This window comes from Coptis chinensis, chromosome 7 (genome assembly GCF_015680905.1).
Source record: "Coptis chinensis isolate HL-2020 chromosome 7, ASM1568090v1, whole genome shotgun sequence".
Taxonomy (NCBI): Eukaryota; Viridiplantae; Streptophyta; class Magnoliopsida; order Ranunculales; family Ranunculaceae; genus Coptis; species Coptis chinensis.
Genome location: NC_141462.1, coordinates 2462662 through 2472120, shown reverse-complemented (window position 1 = coordinate 2472120; position 9459 = coordinate 2462662). Strand labels below are relative to the sequence as shown.

Below are 9459 nucleotides of genomic sequence, written 5' to 3'. Positions count from 1 at the left end.
AAATGAAGTGTAATTAACCTTGTCGACATGTTTTAGATTATCACATAAAATTCAGATCATTGAGATATGATCGCTTAACTTAGAAGAATTATTGCTTGGCATATGTTTGTTTGGTTAATCTATATTCTTTTCTAGAATCTCGAGACGAGATTCATTTAAGGTGTGTATATTATAACAACCCCAATTTTTAAACAACATAAATTAAATTATTTGATTGAAAATAACTATTATATTATGAAGTCTAGCTTATTCTAGAATTTGTTTAGCTATTGTTGATTTTTAAAAAAGTTCATGTTTTTACTTGAATTATTTGTTATAACTTATGTGGGTATTTTATAATCATTTTGGGCTTGAAAACATTGTTAAAATGTACCCATTCATATAGGTATGGACCTTGGGTGTTTTTAGACCCATTGGAGGCCCATAGGTTAATTTAAAACGACTTAAAACATGGAATAAAGAAGACCAAGCGAATTTTTTCAGAAAAATATGATTATTCAAAATCAAAACCCTAGCCTCCAATAAAAAGAAGGGGAAGAGGAAGAAAAGAGAAAAAGGGAATGCAAAGTATTGGGCTCACCGCACTATTGATATTCATAGTTGTTTACATCTTGTAGACTTAATAAGGTGAATTATATTTTTTTTCTTTTATTGTTTCCATAGAAATAGGATATGTTGTTTGTTATGTGTGATCATATAGATTGTATATTGGGAGGATAAAGCCATTAATAAATTGTATAGAGTTTTGTGAAGAAGATAAACAGTTAACAGTAAACACCATTCTAGAAAAGTTGTCTGCGCAGTCGTTTAATTCTGTTCAGATGAAGATCTTTCCGTACACGGATGTCTCTCAAATTTAATCCATAGTTTCCTGACACATTGTAGTCTGACATATTAAAATTTTCAACAGATCCAACGGTTGGATTTTTGTCGAGGCGCGCATAAGCGTGACAGGTCGTAGTGTTTCTACACTAGAAAAACTGCAGTGTGAAGTCTTTTGTTTCTGCTTAGATGGTGCCGTTTCCATTCTTGGATTTGTATGAAATTTAATCCATAGTTTCCTGACACATTGTAGTCTGACATATTAAAAGTTTAGACAAATCCAACGGTTGGATTTCTGTCAAGGTGCGCATAAGCATGACAGGTCGTAGTGTTTCTACACCAGAAAAACTGCAGTGTGCAGTCTTTTGTTTCTTCTTAGATGGTGACCTTTCCGTACTCGGATTTGTATGAAATTTAATCTATAGTTTCCTGACACATGTTAGTCTTCCATATTAGATTTTTAGATTTATCCAATGGCTTGATATCTGTCGAGGCTTCCATTAGTGGGACTAGTCGTAGTAGAAACTACACCAGAAAACTGATGGGTGCAGTCCTTTGTTTCTGTTTAGATGGAGGTCAACCTATTATCGGATTGACCTCAAATTTAATCCATAGATTCTTGATATCCAGTTAAATGACATATACAAATTTTAGGCAGATCCAATGGTGGGTTGTCAGTCAAGGCACGGATTAACAAGGTTGTTAGAATTAGCTAAAGTTTATAATAGATATAGTTGGGTGGTTACATGATGGCATTAGATGGTCAGTGGTTATTATACTTTCGATATATTCTTACTATTGTGAAAATATTGGTGTGGAATAAAAATATATCTATATGTTTTATTTTATTGTGATTATTAAAATATTTGGAGAATTGGTTAAGAGCTACGTAAGGCTTGATTCTAATCTTAAAAGATTGGATACGTAGGCAGCCTTATGTACAGGTGCAGTCACTATATCTATAATATATATATATTAGTTTGTGTGATAACTATGTAATTGTGTTAGAAATTACTGTTGTTTTAAGACTACATAAATATATATGTGTGAGATAGAAGTTGTATATGAATATAAACTTTAGTATATGTGGATATGTTTTGGACATTAGTGTGTGGACTTGAATTTGGGCTAATGAATTATTTGTTTACGATATTGTATATATGAGTGTGGTTAGATAAATTGTATTTGTTTGATTATAAGTCTGTTTACATTCAATGATATTTAAGTGCTTGATTTGCCTTGACGCGCGAAAATGACTCTCTGCATGTGTGGTCTATTTTGACATGAGTAATGCTAGTATAATTATAAGTGATAATAATGTTTTAATGTGTCGCCCATATCTTTAGAACTCTCCATGCCTCAGGATTTGGTAATGAGATATTATGACTTGTGATGTCATGTGATAGATGGGTATTCATTGAATGTCTTTATGAATGACCCAATAGTTTGGACCGCCCCTGCAGAGGGAACTAAGGTATTAAGCCTTGGGGTTGGTCGTATTCCTTGAATGTCTTTGGAATTGCGGTTTGGTGCGTATTCCTTGAATGTATGGGAATGTAGGTTTGGTCGTTATTCCTTGAATTCACGGGAATGTAGGTTTGGGTATTCCTTGAATGTGGCGGGGAATTTTTTCATTGAATGTGCCATGAATGACCCGTTAGTGTTATGATGGGTATTCCTTGAATGTGGCGGGAATGACCCAAGGTATTCATTGAATGTGCCATGAATGACCGATATTTTGTTATGCCCAAAGGAGGCTTAACAAAATATCAGGTCATTCATAGCACATTCAATGAATACCTTGGGTCATTCCCGCCACATTCAAGGAATACCCATCATAACACTAACGGGCCATTTATGGCACATTCAATGAATGCCCTGAGTCATTCCCGCCACATTCAAAGAATACCCAAACCTACATTCCCGTACATTCAAGGAATACGGCCAAACCTATATTCCCATACATTCAAGGAATATGACCAACCCGCAAGGCGAATACCTTAGTTCCTCTCTAGGGCAGTCCAAACTATTGGGTCATTCATGGCACATTCAATGAATACCCATCTATCACATGACATCACAAGTCATAATATCTCATTACCAAATCCTGGGGCATGGAGAGTTCTAAAGATGTGGGAGACACATTAAAACATTATTATCACTTATAATTATACTAGCATTACTCATGTCAAAATAGACCACACATGCAGAGTCATTTTCATTTTCAAGCACTTAAATATCATTGAATGTAAAATGACTTATAATCAAACAAATACAATTTATCTAACCACACTCATATATACAATATTGTAAACAAATAATTCATTAGCCCAAATTCAAGTCCACACACACTAATGTCCAAAACATATCCACATATACTAAAGTCTATATTCATATACAACTTCTATCTCACACATATATATTTATGTAGGCTCAAAACAACAATAATTTCTAACACAATCACATAGTTATCACACAAACTAATATATATATTATAGATATAGTGATCGCACTGCATATAAGGTCCCTTCACGATCCAATCTTTTAAGATTAGAATCAAGCCTTTACGTAGCTCTTAACCAATTCTCCAAATATTTTAATAATCACGATAAAATAAAACATATAGATATATTTTCATTCCACACCAATATTTTCACAATAGTAAGAATATATCGAAAGTATAAAAACCACTAACCATCTAATGCCATCATGTAACCACCCAACTATATCTATTTTAAACTTTAGCTAATTCTAACAACCTTGTTAATCCGTGCCTTGACAGACAACCCACCATTGGATCTGCCTAAAATTTGTATATGTCATTTAACTAGATATCAAGAATCTATGGATTAAATATGAGGTCAATCCGATAATAGGTTGACCTCCATCTAAACAGAAACAAAGGACTGCACCCATCAGTTTTCTGGTGTAGTTTCTACTACGACTAGTCCCACTAATGGAAGCCTCGACAGATATCAAGCCATTGGATAAATCTAAAAATCTAATATGGAAGACTAACATGTGTCAGAAAACTATAGATTAAATTTCAAACAAATCCGAGTACGGAAAGGTCACCATCTAAGAAGAAACAAAAGACTGCACACTGCAGTTTTTCTGGTGTAGAAACACTACGACCTGTCACGCTTATGCGCACCTCGACAGAAATCCAACCGTTGGATCTGTCTAAAATTTTAATATGTTAAACTAAAATGTGTCAGGAAAGTATGGATTAAATTTCATACAAATCCGAGTATGGAAACGACACCATCTAATCAGAAACAAAAGACTGCACACTGCAGTTTTTCTAGTGTAGAAACACTACGACCTGTCACGCTTATGTGCGGCTCGACAGAAATCCAACCGTTGGATCTGTCTAAAATTTTAATATGTCAGACTACAATGTGTCAGAAAACTATGGATTAAATTTCAGAGACATCCGTGAATGGAAAGATCTTCATCTGAACAGAATTAAAAGACTACGCAGACAACTTTGCTAGAATGGTGTTTACTGTTTACTGTTCATCTTCTTCATAAAACTATATACAATTTATTAATGGCTTTATTCTCCCAATATACAATCCATATGATCACACATAACAAACAACATATCTTATTTCTATGGAAACAATAAAAGAAAGAAATATAACTTTTTTTTTTTGCTGGGTAGCAAGAAAGAAATATAACTCACCTTATTAAGTCTACAAGATGTAAACAACTATGAATATCAATAGTGCGGTGAGCCCAATACTTTGCATTCCCTTTTTCTCTTTTCTTCCTCTTCCCCTTCTTTTATTGGAGGCTGTGGGTTTTGATTTTGAATAATCATATTTTTACAGAGAAAATTCGCGGGTTTTTTTATTCCATGTTTTTAAGTCTGTTTAAAGTTAACCTATGGGCCTCCAATGGGTCTAAAAACACCCAAGGTCCATACCTATATGAATGGGTACATTTTAACAATGTTTTCAATCCCAAAATGATTATAAAATACCCACATAAGTTCTAACAAACAATTCAAGTAAAAACATGAACTTTTTTAAAAATCAACAATAGCTAAACAAATTCTAGAATAAGCTAGACTTCATAATATAATAGTTATTTTCAATCAAATAATTTAATTTATGTTGTTTAAAAATTGGGGTTGTTATAACTCTGTAATGCGGGTTTTGGGAAAAATCTCCCTAATCCAATTTTCGGTCCATAAAACCTCCTTCTCAACGGACCAACCCACTAAAACCCCACAATATGGACGAAAATGCCCTCAAAATTCATTAATGGCAGAAAACACACTCTTATTCTTCTCCTCTTTCTCTATATTTATTTACAATTCTGATCGAAAACGTCATTTTTCTTTATAAATCTGAAAATTACAACAACAAATGAATTGAAAATTACACCACTACCCTCTTTCTTCTTCCTTTCTGACTTTCTCTCATTCTTTCGTTTTTTTCAAATACAAAATTATTCTTTTCTTTTTCTCAATCAATTTCTCTTGAAATTTGTTGTTCTCCAACCAAGCAAATCAGATTTGAAAAACAATATCAAGACTTGGAAATTTTGTTTCTTCCACTCAAAATCAGATCTGAGAATTGTTTACTTTTTCAATTCAAAGATGAAATCTCTTTGAATATTTTGAATATGAAAGTCAACTTTTTTTCAATTCAAAGATGAAATCTTTTTGGGTTGTTGTTCATTTCAAATAATATTGCATAAGTTATGATCGATCTGTTTTCTCTATGAAAATTTAATTTTTCATAGGTCAAGTTACTGTGTAAATTTAAATTTACATAGATTAGTTCTGTCGGATATCAGTTGTAGTAATCTACTGTGTAAAAATATATTTTAACAAGTCGTATAAAATTACGTGAGTTCGTTATGTCAGATGTTAGATTGGTCAATTTCAAAGAAATGCCATGTGAAAACAATTTATCATGCATAATTTTTTATTTTTTTGCAGACTTGTAAACACACTCTTCTAAATTTAAATTTTCATAGATCAAGTTACTATGTAAATATAAGTTTTCATAGCTCTAGTGACTATGTAAACTAGTGCTGGTTGGAATTCGGCTTCCCTTTACGTAGGAATTTCACATGCCTCTATTATATTATCTCTCTGAATTCTGCATGCCTTTCTACAGGCAAATGGTTACCTTTTCAAATAAAGTTTGCAAGTAAGAAAATACTTCCAAAAGACTCTGGTGATTTGCAAAGCATGACTTGAGGATTACTTGTGGTATCAGCTTCCACCATGCCTAACTGCTTAGCTTATATGTTATACTCAGTGATGGGTCATCGTATCCATATATCAGCTGACGACAAGCAGAACGGATCAGTGCAGAACTCTGACAACAATAGATGTTCCGATCCGTAATCTGACAACAAGCATCTTCAGGATTAGGTCTCATGGCGGAAATGCTTTCCATGCCGTGAAGTCCCAACACTCAGCACTTCTGGAGGGAAATCAGTCAGGTTTCCCTCATCACAAATTTAAGCAACATAGTATGTTTCACAGTTGCAGCAGTGCAGTGGTAATAGTTATGAGGGGATATTAATATGATCGGCCGAATATGATATATGAATAACTTTTAGACAAAGAATGCACTTTGCTTAGCTGAAAAGGGACCTATCTCAGAGGAATAATAAACTTCATTTGAAAAATAAAACATATATATATATATATATATATATATATATATATATATATATATATATATATATATAAATCAGTTCTAGTGTTGATCTGAACCTGTTCAAAGATATTAAAGATACATCAAACTTTACTGAAGACAAATTTAAGTTGATAAAACAGAACTGTATATAAATTGATCCAATGAAGGTTGTTTACAACATTTTTTTCCAGCATGATAAGAAAGTACAGATTTCCTAAATTGTCTAATTAGATGCAAAGCAAGCTGCGCCGACCTTCAACGCTGAGTTTCATAGCTTGAAGCGGCCTTTTGTTTTTAGCTTTCAAATTCTGCAGCTTCTTACCCACTCTGAGGCGCATCTGGTCATGGACCATTTGTGCTGCCCTTGCTCGAAATTCTGCTGGGTTTATCTTGGATTCAGGACGGTCAACAAAGTCCAGTGGCAATGCTTCTGGCTTCACAACGTATTGCGTTGAGGAAGGTTGGCTAGATTTTCGCCTCTGCTGGAAATTAGCCAAGCCAAGATCATCATCTCTGTATTCCAATCTAGCAGGTCCGGTTGCTGGTCTTTTCACTGGCTTCTTGTAGAGTAGTCTTTCCTCATTATCATCATGTATCATGTCATCATACTGTGTACTATTACAGAATATGAACCGACTCCACTTGTAAACCAGATTCCGCGCAAGCCTTCTGTTTCCAGTACTCTCTTCGTTATACTTGGAGAGAAACATAATAACCTTGCCAATGCCACTTTTCCTCAGTTCCTCCCTTCTATGGGATTCCTCTAGACCTACTGGATAATCAGATAATATCTCCAGTATCGCAGTTCGGATGGCGATGTTGGGTAGACTTCCATCGGGTAAGGGTTCAAGCCAATATTTTAGAAGCGCCAACACTCCATGATCTAAGAACTCAAGTTGGTACTGTTTCTTTGAAAGAAGTTGCTTTAGTAGTGGTAGCTTCATAAGTTTATTCACAGCAGGCATCGACTTTCTGTTCAATTCTCCATCTTCTTCGACTGCAAGTTCAAGCTCGGCCATCACTTTCTCCACCCACAAAGCTATCTCCCCAGCCGTCTTCTCAACTCTTTTTTGTTTCTTACCCATGTTAAATAGATCCTTTATTTCCTCATCCTCTTCTTTACCTCTTTTTCTATGATCAATGGAACCCCCTTCACAGCCTTTTCCCTTGTTTGACGACGGCTTCACACGCTCATAAGCATCCTTAACCGAACCATTTTCTTTTTGAGGATTACCATTGTTCACACTCTTCTTCCCAAGTTTTAATCTCACTATAAGCCGTTTGGTGGTGGAAGTTGGAGTTGTCTCACCCATTTGCAAGCCCCCCAAAGTTTTTGCTTCTGCGTATTCCATGTTTACAACTGCAAATACCTACTTACTCTTGCTGAAGAACAAACAGAAAATCACTTGATTATGTGAAAGTAAGCAAACCCTAGAAGAATAGATGAGAAATAGTAATGAGAGAACTGAGAAATATATTTATAGAGGGAGAGTCCGTTGTTTTCTTGCGGTGCAAGGGTGCGAGAGTTTCTATTTCTATTTCTATTTCTAATTCCAATTCTATTTCTCAACACCTCAACGGTTATGTTCTATTTCTATTTTCTATCTCTTTATTAATGTTTTCGTGCTTACTAAAATAGATCCACTTTGAAACCCGAACCACAAGTGTGTTTTGGTTGCATATTATGTCAAACAAAGAGGAAGATTATACACAACGTACTATCTGGATATCCAGCTTCTTGGGAAGCATGAACTTGCACTTACATTACTCCATAGCTCATACCACCATAACATTTAATTACCTGGGACTGGATCATATTCTGCTATGAGATTGCCCATGTAATATTTAACTCTATATCACATTTCTAGCCAAGAATTTCACACTGAATTATATTTATTTGAAATCCCCTACACTTTTATCAGTGCTTTTGTGTTCCAAGATTAGACGATCATTACAAACACTAGCCAAAATGCACGTGCTTTACACATGGATAATAAATAAAGCAAATTAAAGAGGATGCAAACTCCACTACATATAGTTGGTTTGTCAACCATTCATGCAAACTGCAAAGAATAAATTACAATAGCATATTAGCATCTATGCAACATTTCTATGTATTACAAAGGGTCATACTGAATTCACAGAGGAGATTACAACAATAAGAATAAGAGTGCATGCGTTAGTCACTCGGCGTCCTCGCTTCAAAAGAGCAATGGCAATGTTATGAGTTCTCTTATGCAAGAACAATGATGGTGTTCTCTAGTTGGTATATGAAGAAGCTACAACCATCTGCTCATTGTAACCACCTACCCCTCACAAGTGAAGTCAATTGATATGGCTGTATTGCCCATACACATCAAGAACTTGTCCTAACGCTTTACAAACACGCTAAAATTCTGGCAATTTGCCTTGGGAGCCAAGATCTAAGAAGATGAGAGCCTGCTTTGTCAATCAAGTATCAACAATTCGACGTCTCTACAACATGGAGAGGGTTGAACTTCGGAAAAATAAATATGGCAATAAAGGAGCCGCCCTCTCAACATGATAGAATGGTGGTGGGATGATGACGTAGCTTGATGAGGTGAAGTGTAACACTTTCGCCCGTTGTTAAGCTTTCTTGCTTTTTATAGCCCAAAGAGCTTGATCTACGCTTAGCTTGGATCAACTCAAGAAACCTATGGTAATGGCCTACCAACATTTCATGCTTACGAAGAGGAAATGTTTAAAATAAACGGTCGATATATTTGTTCTCACCGATCAAACACAATCTAAAGTGTTAACAAAGAAGAAAGTTTATTTCTCATGAAAATAAACCAGGAAAAAGTGGAATTGACATATTTATAAGGTTTTTCTAAATTTACAAAGAGCTTGCTTGCAATTACACATATTTCAAAATGCTTGGATGAAAGAAGCCTATACATGAAGGCCTCTCACGGGCTTTGTGTTAATGGATATGATTTTACCAAAAGCG

The 9459-nt window shown here is 34.8% G+C and overlaps 1 pseudogene; it reads right to left on the bottom strand.

The window, feature by feature from the left end:
• Nucleotides 1–6715: 6715 nt before the first annotated feature.
• Nucleotides 6716–7988, bottom strand: LOC147485187 (protein IWS1 homolog 1 pseudogene; annotated as a pseudogene).
• Between the last annotated feature and the right edge of the window lie 1471 nt (nucleotides 7989–9459).